Genomic DNA, 19141 nt, shown 5'->3' on the forward strand with positions numbered 1-19141 from the left:
AGCCATCCCTCTTTGCAAATTAAAAAAAAGACATAGTTTTTAAACTAAGTATATTGCTGCATTGATAGTGTATGGACTTGTTACATAGGAAGATCTAGGTAAAAGATGGATAGAGAATAAGCAGATAGCAAGCTTTGCCACACAAGTATCACTCTTCATAATATTTGTGTGATCACTTAATGTCTGTTTTCCCCTTCAGTGTGTAACTCATAATGATCAGGGATCATGTTCATTTTTTTAAATCAGCCCCTATCATAGAAGACTCTTAATAAATATTTGTTAAATGAGGTTGTTTATCTGTTATGTAATGTTAAATTGCCCTCAATATGGTCTTCCCTTCTACGTTCTTGTAATTTGGATCATATAAAGCCACTCTTTGGATGGTTCCCAAACATGGACCTGATGGCCCCCATGCGATTTAGCCAGTGCAGATATAAATGCTTTTTCCTTTTAATAAAAGTCTGTAGCAGGAAATTTATCTAAAGGCATTTTACCGCTCAACAGATATGCATTCAAATTTTCCAGTGTCTATAAAGTACCTGACCCACCCTCAATTGCCAAGTCTATCTCACATTAATATTCACATTGGGTTTCAAGGAAGACATTTTGTTAAGTTTAGAACCTGCAATAACTCATGAGCTAAAAAACTTTTTAATTAAACACCAAACTTTGTGGGCCCAGTTCATTTACCCTTGGCAGAATGTAGCTTCCAGTAGAAGAGCTTCTCTAGCTGATTATAAAAGCTGTAAGGGTTCCCAGGACAGAAGATGAGTCCAAGAAAAGAAACATCCCAATAGCAATCTGATGATCTCACATAAAAGACTCAGATGTGTAATACCAGATGTTCCTTTCTCCAAAATGCAGTTTTAAGAGCCAGACAGAAAAAAATGGCATGAGTCAAGCATTTTCTGCAATTTAATAAATTTCAGGCCCAGTTGAGAAGAATTTGGGTGAGACTATACATAAAACACTGGTCAAGAATCTTTTCTGAAATACAGAGTCATAATGTCGTATGCACAGCTTGCAGCTAGGGATTCGGCAGCTCAGACAGCCGAGATGACAATATGATTCTGGCCCACAAGTATTTCATTGCTTTAATTTACGAAAGTAGTGTACTAACAAGAAAGATCCTGAAGGTCACCACCCAAATGCTCATGCAGAGAGAGATGGACAAATGAAATGGCACAGTTTCTGCCAGCATATAACTGGTGACCCTGACAGAGTCACTTTGATCTTCCTCATCTTAAAATCCTTGTGTCATCTTGGGCAATGACTAGAAAGCTACCACCAGGCAGAGTCTGAAACTGGAATTTTTATGAAGATAAAGGAACAAAATGAAATAAAATAAATAAAATGAAACTTCCCCAAAGAAACTAACATTCAGCAGGTACTGATTATATGCTATCTGGGCATTGGCACTGTGATAGGTGCTGGGGCTATGATGGTGGATAAAACAGACATGATTCCTGCCCTCAGGAACTTACATCTACTGAGGACCAGACCTTTAGAGAAGGACAAGAGAGCCCAGGACCACCTGATTTGCGGTGCAAACTGTTCATTGTTCAACACAGTATGTTTAAAATAAGACAATGATAAAAACAACAGCAGCAATCTCTATTAATTGCCAATGAAAACTGCTACCTCATTGCCCTGAAAGGGTAGATTTGAAAGCTAACTATGCCATTCATTGAAAAGAGCCTAAGACCCTCTAGCATAAGTGCATGTATGAAGACCCAAATGCTTGTTCTAGTTAGGCTATGTCAGAAGCATTCTATTAATTCTAATTCATGGTGCCATTTTGGGGTATAAATCCTTTGGTTGTATATCTTTGTGAGGATAAACTGAATAAGTAAGAAAACAGGACCTCAGGCTGAGTTGGCATGTTGAGAGCAAGCACCAGTAAACCCCCCAGAGATGGTGTGGACAGAGTTCTTTTGTTCCCTGTAGGGATTTCTAAGATTGTCTGACTTTATTTTCTGTTGACAGAAGCTGATATGTTTTGTAACTTCATTAAAATCATAAAAAGAACAAAATTCGTATGCTCCTAGAGTGCTTTATTCAGTCATATTCAAACCACAGTTTGTTCCATAAAAAAGGACTGTATGAGCTCTGCTTATCTCACAGGATGCTCTATTTTCAGAGGAGATTATCCAGCCGCACCCCTTAGACCAAGATAAGCCACAGCATCCATCACTCACACAATTAACACCACAGAAAACTGGAACACCATTGCTTTTATTTTTTAGATGAACCAGTGGGTAGCAGGAAATGTCTAATGTTGAACAATCCAGTGCTACAATGTAGATCATCTCAACTCAGGTTTGAAGCTATACCAGTATTGGGGGAAATAATAAATTCTTGCCTAGAAGAAGGGCATCAAGTGATTTCTTCCTTTTTATCAGAATGGAAAGAAGCTAAACACAATACTTTTTAAAAAGTAAAATTAAAAATATCATTCTATAATAAAACTAGAAGGATGTAAAGAAATTTTTAAGTTAATGCTACAGTTTTTAGAATCCACCATGTAGAACAGAACTTACAACTTGAATCGGAAGGAATGCACTTCCTAGTTTTCAGCGACATCCTTCTCATCGATGTAAAAGTATAGCTTGAAGCGGTTTAAATATCACTTTGTTTAATAAGGTTTGTTGAAGTCATGGAAGGCCCTTTCTTTGATAAGAGTAGATTTGTTTTACAAATGGATGTGGTGACTAAAGTGTCATTAGTGGATAACATGGCATAAAAAAAAAAGAAATGTTCTTGAAGCTAGGAAGATCTGGATTCAAATCATATCATCTTGTCTTACTGTCTGGGTAACGTGGACAAGTTATTTATGCATTCCGATACTCCATTTTTAAACTAATCAAAATGGTAATAAAATGCTGCTTCCACATGCTTGTTCTTAGTAGAATATGAAATAATAAATGTGAAGCCATGGGGTAAAAATTAAGTGTCAAGTACATTCCAGTTCCCTTCCAGGCTCTTGCTGTCATTATAAACCTAGAGGTACCTGAAGGTGGTACCTCTTTAACCTGTTAAAAGCAATTGCTCAGCAGACTTCACATTTCTCCAGGCACTGGCCGGTACACTTTTTTAAAAGTGTATTTATTTATGTAAATTATACTTCACTAAAGCTTATTTCAAAAAGGGAGATACTTGAAAACTAGCTAAACTCACAATAGCTCTAGACCTCTCCTGCTACCTTCTTTTTCTCACTAATGGATGTACATCCTCTTTTTACAAGCACACCTGCTTTTCTCAGGCAGAGATTGGAGCGTTACAATTTTTAAAGAGTATAAAAGATCTCTCTGCAACTGCTTAGATGCAGAATGTCTTATGACTATCTCTATCACCTCTTATTTTCAAAGTGACAAAACAATGTTAGTGTGCCCTAATGGATATCTTAGGTTGAGTATTGGCTCCTGGCTATTTCCTCCTCATTACTTTGCACTCAGTAAAGAGGTACACTAGAATGAATGAGGTGATTACTTCAATAAGTTTTGCTAGTTGGTCACCACTCAGGAAAATATACACTGATGAGTCTGAAACAAATGAGTAAATAATATTTCAAATGAACTCTATGTTAGATAGAATCATGATTTCCCTATTTCCTATCATTCCTGTGGAACACTTTAATGGTATCATTGAACAAAATGCATGTACATTTTATAAAACAAATGCTATTGATCTGTTTTAATAGTGTTTTTTTTATTTTCCTATATTTTCCTATAAATAATGGAAAGTAGCTCTTGTTCTTCACTGTTATACTCAATCTGGCTGTTGGATCCCTCATTTATTTTTTTGTATACTTGTGTGCGTGTGTGTGCATTCGTGTGTGTGTGTGTGTGTGTGTGTGTCTTTTCCTAGAGATGAAATCTCTTCATAGCTCTTTATAACCAATTTTACCATACATCTTGACTTCTTTGTATTTTCCTATGTTCAAAAAGATGTTGTATTTCATTGGCTCAAGTGCTTATTTTCCAGTTGGAATTGTAAGCCAGAGGAATTATTTTGCAACAACAAATTTTAATTTTATATATTTATCTTTCTTAGAGGTACTCTATAGTTTATTTTATTTCTATTCTGGTTACATAATTTAAAGATACAATAGAAGTAAGAAATACATTCCAAAATATTTTTTTCCTGCACTTTCATCTTTAAAACAGCTTTTATTTAAATTTTTAATATTTCTAATCCAGGGTAAACTTATTTTTGTTTCTAGTTCTCTGAGCCTTGGAATATCAGTATCTTAACCATTTCTCTACTAAAATAAGGTTTAGCTTTCCTATGCTATATTTTGAATAATTTGCATGTTGTTCTGTATTTTGCATTTCATATTTTTGATCATTCATCAACTGGATGTTGGTACGAGGTTGATGAGGGAATAGTTCATCTTTGGTGGTTTAAGAACTTATTAAGATCTCAATGGAGGCCAGTTTCCACTTTCTCTGGTAGAAAGTTGTCTGAGTATATGAGTCAAGAACCTTGAACCGTCTCTCCCATTTCTGCCTGCCCTAATTCCATCCATTCCTTAAGATACAGCTCAGATCTATTTCCTTCATAAAACCTTCTCACTCTGCCATAACTGCTTTTTTCATCTGCTGGATTCTCATAATCTTGCTTTATACATCCCTTATGGCCCCTATCCTGATCTAAATAATAATATGATTATTTGTAAACATGTGATTACAAACTAGATTATAAAGTTTCCTCACGAGATTATAAAATTCTTTAGCAACTTAACCATCTCTAATCTACCATCTGATCCCTGAAAGCATCCAGTATACTTCCCTTGTATGTATTGGTTACTAAATACATGTTTAGTAAATAGATAAATGGATGATCAAAGCATTTTAGGTAGAGTTTTTCTAATAAGGTGATATTTATAAACTTTTTTAAAGTAAAAAAAAAATATGTTTCAAACTATCCTTGTAGCAATTATTCGTACGCTTATTGCTAATTGTCCAGGCAAGTATAATCCACATAAACTCTAGAGCTCTTATGGCCTATTGTCAGTATGTCCCACTTAGAGAAATATTTGTCTGATTCTTAACACACTAGTTAGTAACCTGAAAACATTATAAAAGTATAAACTCCTTGGTAGAAGTAAATATGTAGCAAATTCAGAATATTCTAATATTGTAATGGTAATGGTGGTGTATAAATCACTCAATTCTAGTATAAAGGTTCAAAGTCAAAGTATGATACATAATTATAACTCCAAACATTTTAAATTGATACACCATGTAAAAAGATGTAAATTATGATATCAAATACAAAATAAAGTTGGGGGAGTAAAAAGGTTTTATGTGTAATTTAAGTTGTTATCAGTATAAAATAGTTATAAGATGTTTTATGTAAGCTTCATGAAAACCACAAAGCAAAAACATATAGTAGATACACAAAATGTAAAGAAAAGGCAATCAGAAGCATACTATTATGTAAAATTATCAAATCACAAAGAAAGAGCAATAGAGCAAGAAAGGAACTATAAAACAGCCAGAAAACAATTAATAAGATGACAATAGTAAGTCATTATATATCAATAATTACTTTAAATGTAAGTGGATTAAATTTTCTAATCAAAATACATGGATTTGCTGAATAAACAAAACCCAACAGTCTACAAGAGACTCATTTCAACTTTAAGGACAAGCATAAGCTCAAAAATAAAGGGATGAAAAACTATATGCAAATGGAAACAAAAAGAGAGCAGAGATAGCTATACTTATGTCAGAACCTGTAACAAGAGACAAAGTCATTGTATAATGATAATGAGGTCAATTTATCAAGAGAATATAACAATAGTAAATACATATGAACCCAACATTGGAGCAGCTACTGTATTTCCCTGAAAATAAGACCTAACTGGAAAATAAGCCCTAGCATGATTTTTCAGGGTGACATAAGCCCTAATGCATCTATTGGAGCAAACCTTAATATAAGACCCAGTCTTATTTTGGGGGAGACACAGTATATACTGAGGGTACCAAAAAAAATGTATGCACGTGACTTGTATTCATCTTTTGTTATCTGTATATATTGAGTATTATAATTTTAGTAGAGTTTTTTCCTTTATTAATATATGTATTCATTTTTGGCACCCTCTGTATATTAAGCAAATATTAATACTTCTTAAAGGAGAAATAGACAGCAATACAATGATAGTAGGGAATTTCAATACCTGACTTTCAACAATGGATTTAATATCCAGAGAAAAAAATCAATAATGAAACAGTGGACTTGAACTATATATCAAGTGAACCTACCAGATATACATAGAACATTCTACCCAACATCAGCAGAATACACATTCTTCTCAAGTGATTATGGAACATTCTGCAGGATGGAGCATACATTAGGTCACAAGACAAATCATAACAAATTTAAGAATACTGAAATCATATTGAGTATTTTTTCTGACAACAACATTATGAAACTAGAAATCAATAATAGAAGAAAAACTGGGAAATTCACAAAAATGTGGAAATTAAACAACATACCACTGAAAAACCAATGGGTCAAAAAGGAACTCAAAATGGAAATAAAAACAGTCTTGATAAAAATAAAAATGAAAACACAACATACCAAATTATGGGATGCAACAGACACAGTTCTAAGAAAGAATATATAAGGAACTCATACAACTCAATAGTAAAAAACAAAACAACAACAAAATCCACAAATAACCAAATAAAAAAATGGGCAAAGGATCTGCATAAACATTTCTTCCAAAGAAGAAATACAAATGGCAAACTGATATGGAAAAGTGCTTGACATCACTAATCATCAATTCTATTTAGTGTTAAAAAAGAAGGAAATCCTGCCATTTGCAAGAACATGAATGAACCTGGAGGATGTTATGCTAATTGAAACAAGCCAGACACAGAACGAGATCATCACATACTGTATGATCTCACTTATTTGGAATCTTGGGGGAAAAGTGAACTCATAGAAACAGAGAGTAAAATGGTAGTTGCCAGAGTGAGAAAAGTCAACAGAGATTGTGATTCAGGAGTATTGCTTTTAGATTAGGATGTAGAAGTGCAGCAGTTCTAGGTGACGATAATGTATAAGATGTAATCATGGGAGAAAAGAGCTTCAACGGATAGTTGAGGTGAAGACCAGTGGAACTGAGGAAGTCATGACTTTGGATAAGTGTTTCTCTTGAAAACTGAGTTCACCTATGTTGCTGTTTGATTTGGGGTAAAGTATTAACAAAACTGCCGTCTTTAACTCATCAGTTTAACACAGTGGATAAGATACTACATCTCAGGAGCTGAATTTCATAATTTCAAATTCTGGTTTTCAACTTGCTAATTGCATTCTTTTGGGCAAGTGATTTACCTGTGTCTTAGTTTTCATCTGTAAAATGGGCATAGTAATAATAATAATAATAATAATAATAATAATAACAATATCTCAAAGATTTGAAGTTCCTGGGACAATGTTTGACATAGAGTAAACTCTAAAAATGTTAGCTACTGTTATTTTAATTTATATTATTAAAAAGTTCTTGGATTTTGTAAGTTTCTGTTGCTTAACCAAAAGTAAACATGTGAAATCATAAACATACATCTCATTCTCACCATTAGAAGTTTGGTGAAGACTATAGAATATATTACAAATTATGACTGCAAGCCTATGCCTCATACCAGGAAGTAAGGGCTCAATCTTAGCATCATGAAAAACCTTTAATTTAGGTGTACAGGTACCATATATGCGTTATATTCTTAGGCTAAGTACTTGTTTACTCTTCTGTTCCAGAAGTGTCACAATTAAGAATTTTCTCAAAGACTCCTATGATTCAATTTTTAACATCAGAAATAGTATTACCTACTCTATTTAGCTTTGGGTTATTATCACTAATTGAGAAACTAAATTATGAGTCAGTAACAGAAATGGCTGGTGAGTCCTTTGATTTTCCATCAGGCAGGATGACTCAATTGGCTAGAACTTTTGCTATGTTTCGATCTTCTCAAACTCTATTAACTAGCTGCAGTGGCTTTGGCTCAACACAATCTAACTGGAAATGGTTAATTAAGAGTAAAAAGATACCCTCATCAATTCCAAATGAGTTAAAACTAAATAAGTTGGCAACACTACCCTTTCCACCAGCTGATTCAAAGTTTATGTTCACTTGAGTCAAATGGAATCAAATTCATCTAACTCCCCTAACTTCCTACCACAGCTGAATTCCAAAGTCTGAGTGCTTAGTAGTCTTTCCCAATTACTTTTTATTTATTAAAAAAAAAGGGAGGCATTTATGCCTGACAAAATAGATATACTATTTATTCTTTTGAAAAATATTATTTAAAAAATCTTAGTCTCTGTTTATTCTCAGAGAGGCCCTTTTTAGGGATAGCTAAAAAGCCTATTCAAGAGATCAAAAAAAAAAAGGCGGCGTGAGGTGAGCCCCTGTAACGCTCCCCTGGAATTTACAACGAATCGGACAACAAAAACTCCACAAAGGACTCCTTGCACAGCAGACAGGCAAGACGAAGAGGCCGACTACTGAATTCACCTCCAGGTGGGTGAATAGCGCGAGCGGGGGAGGAGGGAGAGGAGAAGTGCGGAGACGGAGCCACTCGGGCGCAGGACGCAGACCTAGCTCAGTGCTCGGAGCCCGATCTTCCACAGCTGCGGGAGAGGGAAGGACTCGGACTGCTAGGGCTCCGCTTACGGCCCACAGGGCTGAGGGGGCAGCATACAAAACCGCTGAACCCAACGCTCGCTCACGGCAGACCTCGGAGCAAAGACTGAGGGAAGAGGGCTGAAATCGGTGGTTTAAGCCCTCACTGCTGAGCGGAGAACGGAAGCCTTAGGCACGGAGACTAGCCGCCCCCTCCCTACCCTCCCAGAGCTCGCCCCGCCCCCACCTGCCCGGTGCTAGAAGCGATAAAGTAGCAGTGTCGGATCAAAGGACAGAATATTTGCTGCTCTGAGAACTGTGGACCGCAGACACAGATTCGCAGCTCAACGAGTTCCGGCAAAGGGGAGGGAGCTGTGGAAGCAGGACTGGCTGTGGTGGTGGTCGCCGCCATTGCTGTGGGCCACCTCTCACAACTCACCCCGCCCCTGGCCCCACCTATCTGGGCGGATCCCTGCAGGAGTAAACAGAACTGCTGAAACAAACGGGCTCTGAATCTGGTGCAGAAAGAGCTTTGGAACTCCAAAAGCTCTTCGCATACCTATCAACCTGTTGCAGAAGACACTCCTGTAGATGTCTAGGAAGAGAAATAGTAAATCAGTGATTGCCATGAATAACCAAGGCAACAAGATAGCTCAGAAAGAAAGTGAAAAGTCACCAGAAAAGGAACTTAGAGATATGGACCTTTGTGATTTAAATGACAGAGAATTCAAGATCGCAATTCTGAAAAAACTGAACGAGATGCAAGAAAACACAGAAAGGCAGTTTAATGAACTCAGAAACACAATCAAAGAACACCATGAGCATTTTACAAAAGAGATTGAAATCTTGAAAAAGAACCAAAAAGAATTTCTGGAGATTAAGAACTCAATAGAAGAAATTAACAATAAAATATCCAGCTTAGGTAGTAGAGTGGACCAGATGGAGGAAAGAATCAGTGACATCGAAGACAGGAACCTGGAATTTACACAGAGGGAAGAAGAAAGAGACTTGAGACTTAAAAGAAATGAAAGAACTCTACAAGAACTTTCTGACTCCATCAGAAAGAGCAATATAAGAATAATGGGTATACCAGAAGGAGAAGAAAGAGGGAAGGGAACAGAGAATATATTCAAACAAATCGTCGATGAGAACTTCCCAAACTTGTGGACAGAACTGGATCCTCGAATCCAAGAAGCAAATAGAACACCTAATTACCTCAACCCCAACAGGCCTTCTCAAAGGCACATTGTATGGAAGCTGTCTAAAATCAACGACAAAGAAAGAATCTTCATGGCACCGAGGGAAAAGAAGACTGTAACCTACAAAGGAAAGCCCATTAGATTATCAACAGATTTTTCAGCAGAAACTCTACAAGCTAGGAGGGAATGGAAGCAAATATTCAAACTATTGAAAGAGAGAAATCATGAGCCAAGAATAATATATCCAGCAAAGATCTCCTTTAGATATGAAGGAGGAATAAAGACCTTTCCAGACATCCAGAAGCTGAGGGAATTTTCTAATACACGACCTGCACTACAAGAAATACTAAAGGAGGCTATTAGACCACCATCAACAGGGACAACTTGTGGCAACCGAAACATAAAAAGGGGGAGCGTAAAGGCCTGAACTGGAATATGGGAATGGAGAAAGTAAGCGTACTGAAGAAACTGGAATACTCTAAATATCAAACTTTCTTTTACATAAACTCAAGGGTAACCACTCAAAAAACATCCAAATCTGAAATATATACTGTAATAAAAGAAGAAACAGAGGGAAACATCATAGAATACTACCACACAGAAATAACAGACAACAACAAAAAGGAAAAGAAACAATGGAGACACAGCCTTACCAGAAAACTAAAGACAGAATGACAGGAAATCCTCACATATCAATAATCACCCTAAATGTAAATGGACTGAACTCACCAATAAAGAGACACAGAGTAGCAGATTGGATCAAAAAACTAAACCCAACCATATGCTGCCTACAAGAGACACATCTCAGCTACAAGGACAAGCATAGACTCAAAGTGAAAGGGTGGAAATTGACACTTCAAGCAAATGGTACCCAGAAAAAATCAGGTGTAGCCATAATGATTTCCGATGAAACAGACTTCAGGGTGAAAAAGATAACAAGAGACAAAGATGGACATTTCATAATGGTAAAGGGGACTATACAACAAGAAGACATAACAGTCATCAATATTTATGCCCCCAATCAGGGAGCACCGAAATATACCAAGCAACTACTAACAGAACTAAAGGGAGAAATTGACCAAAACACAATTATACTAGGGGACTTAAATACATCATTGACAGCTATGGATAGATCATCCAAACAGAAGATAAATAACGAAATCACAGCCCTAAATGACACATTAGATGAATTGGACATAATTGACATATATAGAGCACTTCATCCTAAAACATCAGACTATACATTCTTTTCTAGTGTACATGGAACATTCTCAAGGATAGACCATATATTGGGACACAAAATCAGCCTCAGCAAATTTAAGAAGATTGAAATCATACCAAGCATATTCTCTGATCACAAAGCTTTGAAATTGGATATCAACTGCAAAAAGAAAGCAGGAAAAAACACAAATACATGGAGATTAAACAACATACTTTTAAAGAATGACTGGGTCAAAGAAGAAATTAGAGGAGAGCTCAAAAGATACATAGAAACAAATGACAATGAAAATACATCCTACCAAAATTTTTGGGATGCCGCGAAAGCAGTTTTAAGAGGGAAATTTATATCATTACAGGCCTATCTCAAGAAACAAGAAAAATCCCAAATAAATAACCTCATGTTACACCTTAAAAAACTAGAAAAAGAAGAACAAGCGAAACCCAAGGTCAGCAGAAGAAAGGAAATAACAAAAATCAGAGCAGAACTAAATGAAATAGAGAACAAAAAGACAATAGAAAAAATTAATGTGAAAAAAAGCTGGTTCTTTGAAAAGATTAACAAAATCGACAAACCCTTGGCTAGACTCACTAAGATAAAAAGAGAGAAGACACTAATTAACAAAATCGGAAATGAAAAAGGGGAAGTTATCACGGACACCACAGAAATACAAAGGTTTATCCAAGAATACTATGAAGGACTATATGCCACCAAATTTAATAACTTAGAAGAAATGGACAAGTTCTTAGAAACATATAGCCTTCCAAGGCTGAATCATGAAGAACTGGAAAATCTTAACAGGCCGATCACCAGTAAGGAAATTGAATCAGTCATCAAAAACCTTCCCAAATTCAAAAGTCCTGGACCAGATGGCTTCACCAGTGATTTCTACCAAACCTTCAAAGAGGATCTAATACCAATCCTGCTCAAACTCTTCCAAAAAATTGAAGAAGAGTCCGTACTCCCTAACTCATTTTATGAGGCCAACATTACCCTGATACCAAAACCTGGTAAGGACAACACAAAAAAAGAAAACTACAGACCTATATCTCTGATGAATACAGATGCTAAAATCCTAAACAAAATTCTAGCAAATCGAATACAACAATGCATTAAAAAGATTATTCATCACGACCAAGTGGCGTTCATCCCCGGGGCACAAGGATGGTTCAACATTCGCAAATCCATCAATGTGATACATCACATAAACAAAATAAAGGACAAAAATCATATGATTCTATCAATTGATGCAGAAAAAGCATTTGATAAGATACAACATCCATTTATGATTAAAACACTTACTAAAATTGGTATAGAAGGAAAATACCTCAACATAATAAAGGCCATATACGACAAGCCCTCAGCTAACCTCATAATTAATGGTGAAAAGCTGAAGCCCTTTGCTCTACGTTCAGGAACACGACAAGGTTGTCCCCTATCACCTCTGCTTTTCAACATAGTGTTGGAAGTCCTCGCCAGAGCTATCAGGCAAGAGAAAGAAATAAAAGGCATCCAAATTGGGAATGAAGAAGTTAAATTGTCACTCTTTGCAGATGACATGATGCTATACATAGAAAACCCTAAAGACTCCACCAAAAAGCTATTAGAAACAATCAATGAATATAGTAAAGTTTCTGGCTACAAAATCAACGTACAAAAGTCCATTGCTTTCCTATATACCAACAATGAAATCTCAGAAAAAGAGATAGAAAAAACAATTCCTTTTGCAATTGCAGCAAAAAGAATAAAATACCTAGGAATAAACTTAACCAAGGATGTGAAGGATTTATATGCTGAAAACTGTAAGACATGTTTGAAAGAAATTGAAGAAGACACAAAGAAATGGAAAGACATTCCGTGCTCATGGATTGGAAGAATCAACATAGTTAAAATGGCCATATTACCCAAAGCCATATACAGATTTAATGCAATCCCCATTAAAATCCCAATGGCATTTTTTAAAGAAATAGAACACAAAATCATCAGATTTGTTTGGAACCACAAAAGACCCCGAATAGCCAAAGCAATATTAAAAAAAAAGAACAATACTGGAGGTATCACACTCCCTGATTTTTCCTTGTACTACAGGGCTACAATAATCAAAACAGCTTGGTATTGGCAGAAAAACAGACACATAGACCAATGGAATAGAATTGAGAACCCAGAAATAAAACCACATAAATATGGACAGATAATTTTTGACAGAGAAGCTAAAAACATACAATGGACGAAAGACAGCCTCTTCAATAAATGGTGCTGGCAGAATTGGATAGCTACGTGCAAAAGAATGAAACTGGACTGCTATCTGTCACCATGTACCAAAATTAATTCAAAATGGATCAAAGACTTAAGCATAAGACCTGACACAATAAACTGCATTGAAGAAAACATAGGTACTAAACTTATGGACCTTGGGTTCAAAGAGCATTTTATGAATTTGACTCCAAAGGCAATGGAAGTAAAAACTAAAATAAACAAATGGGATTATATGAAACTGAAAAGCTTCTGCACAGCAAAAGAAACTATTGACAAAATAATGAGGCAACCAACTGAATGGGAGAAGATTTTCGCAAACAGTTCCTCTGATAAGGGGCTAATATCCAAAATATACAAGGAACTCATGAAACTCAACAACAAAAAAACAAACAACCCAATTGAAAAATGGACAGACGACCTGAAGAGACATTTCTCCAAAGAGGATATACAAATGGCAAATAGACATATGAAAAAATGCTCAACATCGCTAATCATCAGAGAAATGCAAATGAAAACCACAATGAGATATCACCTCACCCCAGTCAGAATGGCTTTCATCAACAAAACAAATAGTAACAAGTGTTGGAGAGGCTGTGGAGAAAAAGGAACTCTCATACACTGTTGGTGGGAATGCAGACTGGTGCAGCCGCTATGGAAGGCAGTGTGGAGGTTCCTCAAGAAATTACGAATAGAATTACCATATGACCCAGCAATCGCTCTCCTGGGTATCTACCCCAAAAATATAAAAGCATTTCTCTATAGAGACACGTGTACGCCAATGTTCATTGCAGCTTTGTTTACGGTGGCCAAGACATGGAAACAACCAAAATGTCCTTCGATAGATGAATGGATAAAGAAGTTGTGGTACATATACACAATGGAATACTATTCGGCGTTAAGGAAAGATGATATAGGAGCATTTGTGACAACATGGATGGACCTCGAGAGAATAATGCTAAGTGAAACAAGTCAGACAGAAAAAGCAGAGAACCCTATGATTTCACTGATATGTGGTATATAAACCAAAAAGAACAAGACAAACAAATGAGAAACAAAAACTCATAGACACAGACAATAATTTAGTGGTTACCAGAGGGTAAGGGGGTGGGGGGTGGGTGATGAGGGTAAAGGGGATCAAATATATGGTGATGGAAGGAGAACTGACTCTGGTGGTGAACACACAATGGGATTTATAGACGATGTAATACAGAATTGTACACCTGAAATCTATGTAAATTTACTAACAATTGTCACCCCAATAAAATTAATTAAAAAAAAAAAAAGCCTATTCAAATGATCACAGAAAAAATTTTTTGAGAAATACTCTTAAGCAAATTCAAAGTTAATCTTATCAGGTTAAGCACTGTGAGACTCTGATGGGAGTAATGTATTACTGATAACCATATATTTTGAAGCTCATGTCTAAAGTTACTTTTATGACTTGGGGTGGAGGCAGGGGCAATTCTTAGGGGTCCTAACATAATCTCAATGTGTTTGTGTGTGTGTGTGTGTGTGTGTGTGTGTGTTCATCAGTTGAATTATGGGCCATCCCTAATTTTTATACAAAATGTATTGAAACACGACACACTATTGTTGGAATTTGAGAAAGTCAACTTGCTTTTGTGTGTGTGTATGCCTGTGTGTGTGTGTGTGTGTGTGTGTGTGTGTGTGTGTGTGTGTGTGTGTGTGTTGGGAGAAGGGGCACAAGATAGGGATGAGTGGAGAGGGCTGGAGGATGTTCCATCTAGAAAGTGGAAAAATTTCTGAATTTTATCTATTTCTTAGATACAGTCATCAAGGATATATTTCCAGTGTTGTATACATGTTGTTTTAATTATTTTACTGTTTGAAATCCAATGTGTGTTCAAATGAAACTGAAGGTTGCCACTTGTAGTGCACCTAATGATACTTCCATCGTTCTCTCACATATAAGTTCATGACATCTAGCAATTTAATTGCTAGTATCAAATGTTTTATTTCCCACTCATTTTATAAGCTAATAAGATCAAAATGTGGGATAATTGTCAATTGCAAATGATTTCTGGCAAACAAAATGGTGACGATTCCAAGGCTGAACTCCTTGAACATAGTGATTGCCAGCATAGGAGAGCCCAAAATATTTGTTTCACCATGGATGGAAAAAGCAAAGATGTGGCATATGAAGGTCTTTTACAAATACAATAAACAAAGGCTATTTGAAAGTTAATTATTTGAAAGTCAACACATTTGTGAAAATGCTGCATCATAATCTTTTTTTTTAGAACTCATATATTTCAACATCTGCTTTTATTTGCTTTGTTTAGTATTTCTCACTTTGTTGAGCTATGCTCCCCATGTGATTGAATCTTTTTTTTTTTTTTCAGTATTTCCACACTGAAATTCCTGGTAGATGGAATTAAAGACTGACTGGCTACCTTAGTCCCATCAGGATTGCTGGTTCTACTGTCTCTTTACTCCCTGTGATAGTCAAGTCACTGATGGCTGTTACTGTGAGCTTGGGTTCACCACTTGGCTGGAATATGATGCCCTGTTGTTCAGAGTTTAGGGCTCTGTTCTTGTTATATTGTTATTTATGAATCTTGCTATTGACCTCCTACTTCTTTTCCCTTTTTCTTTAATTCTTACTGCTGCAATTTTAGACTCTGAACAGTATCTGTCAGTTACCTTCATAGACTCAGTAGGATTATATTCATGCCTGCTTTGGCTGACCATCTGACTGTAGCTCCTACTTGGACCTCATAACATGTCCACACCTCTCCCTTTGCTCCCTTGGATGTGACTTCTTTGGCTAGGAGTTGTTATAGGTGCCCTGTTGAGTAGGTGAACTTCTATCTGGATTCATTCTGGCTCCAAACTTTTCCCAATGTGGCAGACATTTATAAAACATAGGCTATATGTAGGTATTTAAATAAAATAGTATTTATGTTTTACAACAATGGATCACCCCAATTTTTATATAATAGCCTACACATCCTAACTAGATTTAGATAAGTGTGGACTTAAATCAAAACAGGATAGTTTGCAACATGAGTATCCATGTAACCAACAGAAATCTAGCTACTTATTTATTGTTTTAATAAGAGGACCATCAATGATGATTGCATCTGTAAGAGCTAGTTGTTTCGTGTTTTGCAGCTACGCTGTCCTTGAGGAAGAATGATACCTGGTTGGCAGGAAGAAGTGATGCAGTCAGGAAAGCTTGGGCAGTGTAGTTAGTATAACAGTTTAGAGCATGGACTCTGGATACAAACTGCCTAAATCCAAGTCTTTATTAGACACTTATACTTTAGTAACTTTGGGAAAGTTGCTTCATCTCTCCGTTGTTTTTTCCTCCTCTAAATCTCATAGGGTCTTTGTGAGTATTAAAAGAGATAAAAGATGTAATTGCTTAAATTCATGAGAGGCACAAACTAAGTGCTCAATTACTTTATAACCAACTAAAATTTACTGAGCACTGCTTCTGAGCCAGATACTATTCTATGCACCTTACATATTTTAATTCAATTAATTCTCACAACGATCTTATAAAATTGGTACTTGTTTCTATATTAGAGATAATGAACCTTAGGCAGAGACTTATCTGTGATTAACTTGTCTATGATTTAACCTCTGCCTCTGGTTCCTAAGTCCACAGTCTTAACTGCTTCACAATAGTGACTGTTGATTTAATGTTAACTGTCATTATTATGCCCATATGCGGATTTCCACTTTGGGAAAAAAATAAATTTCTAAATTCTTGGTCTCCTTTCTAGGTTCATTACATTTTGGGGATCCACATAGCATCTTCATCCCTAAATTTTACTCTTCTCTTGCCTCTCTAACTCATTGACTTCCTTCTCTCTGGTATCCACACATATCATAGATACTACACAAATTCAAATCTTGTTTGAGAAGGGTCAGTGCTGTTTACTCAGTGAAGCTGTAAGCCCCTTGATAGCAGGGGACATTATAATTACGAGTGCAGTGTTGAGGACACATTAACGGCTCCATAATATTTTCAGATAGACACTTATGTAACTAATGACTTCAGTTTATTTTAAATACAACGTAAGTGGTTTGGAGACTCCTATGAATACGGAAAGGCTATCCCAATGCATTATTTAATATATTTTCTGATGAGGTTCATGGAAATTCTAGCTTTTCCTAATTACTGCTCTGGTTCAGCAATAAGAGACAGACTGATCTTTATATAATGGCATGAATATGAATTCAGTCATGCCTAGAATACTATCCAAACTCTGGCTCTTCTTCTGCCCATTAACTGCCAAAGGAACCCCCACATTAGATATTCCAGAAATTCTGACAAGCTAAATTATTCCAATCTCCCAGCATGACCTGCTGGTACAATGAGGCCATAAAACTCAGGCTATGCACTCTGATGCGTGCTTACTAAACTGTCTTTAATTCCCAGAAGGGTCAGTTATGCAGGAAGGAAGAATTCTTCTGAAACTGGAACATTTTCGTTGATATGGCACCTCGGCGTGGCAAGCCAGAGAGGTCTTTAGTGTCTTAGTACCAGTACTGGGCTATACAGAGCTTTCTCTTGCTTATTGACAGCTCAGCTGGATAGTTTTTATTAAGGATGGGGGAATGGATCATTATGTGTGTTGAACAATGCAAATTTAATAATCTTTAAGAAACTTTACTTGATTTTTTTATGTGAGATATACTATCTTGACAATGTGGATGGGATTGAAATTTCAGGGTTTTCTTAGAGAGGAGTTCTTTTTTTTTCAGCTTTTTATCAAACCAAGGGGTAGCACAGCAGTGGATTTTCTCTGGCAGATATAGAAAACACTTCTTCTAGAAGAAAGCCTAAGTGATCAGTTACGATGCACACGTCCAGTGGTACTGGTTTTTCACTCACAGCTTCTCTTCTCACTTTTTGGTGTTCTTGTTTTGTGCTCCAGCTGGATTAGTGGTTAAATATTTTGAATAGGGTACCTCGCAGGAACCCAATTCAAACTAGCCTGAGGTGAGAAAAAAATGTTTTAACTCTCATCACAGTGCAAGAGCAGAGTGGATCTGCCGTCTGGCAGAGTTGGCTCCAGGGACTCAGGTGATGATCTAGCTCTTTTCCTTCCCTCCATCTGTCAGTTCTGTCACTGCCCGTATTAGTGGCGAGAATGGCCAGTGGATGCCCCGGACCCCAAATCACAGCAGCCAATGTAGTTTAATAACTACACTGGAATGCAGTGATGTCCACTTGCTTGTAGATCAATATCAAGGCAGAACTCATTTGTCACGTTTGATTCATATGCTCATCCCTGTGGAGGCTGGAGGGGTGGTTGGTTGAATATGTTGACTTACAACTCCATTAAAATCACATGGAGTGAAGGAAGGACACTTACGGGAGAAAAACACAACTTAAACAAATAAACAAAATCAATGTTCAGCATTCTAGCATGTTCTAGAACGGAGGAGCTATTCCTTAGAAAGTGACCGTCTTTAAAACCAGAGAAGTCACACCAATTTCCTTTTGTGCCTTGTGATCATACGAATTTTATACTTAGTGTGATAATGTCCTCTCAAGAATTTATTCGGTCAAGAGCAGAGGTCAGAGTGAGTATACTGTAGTAAATTTCTGGACGTAAGGATTCAGTGGAAGTTAGTAATTTGAGACTGCAGTAGTATTAAATGAGAGTGAAGAACATATTGTGAACTTTTTGAAATTGTAGCAGAGAATGCTACATGTATAAATATTGTATCATGTTTGTATAAATATTGTATTTAACAACACGTGCTTAATAGAAAAGACATAATTAGGAGGTTGGATCGTGTGCTTCATTGCTGCTTGGTTGCCCCCACCAGCAGAGAAATATAGCTGTTCATGCT

Source organism: Rhinolophus hipposideros (genome assembly GCF_964194185.1).
Source record: "Rhinolophus hipposideros genome assembly, chromosome: 5".
NCBI lineage: Eukaryota > Metazoa > Chordata > Mammalia > Chiroptera > Rhinolophidae > Rhinolophus > Rhinolophus hipposideros.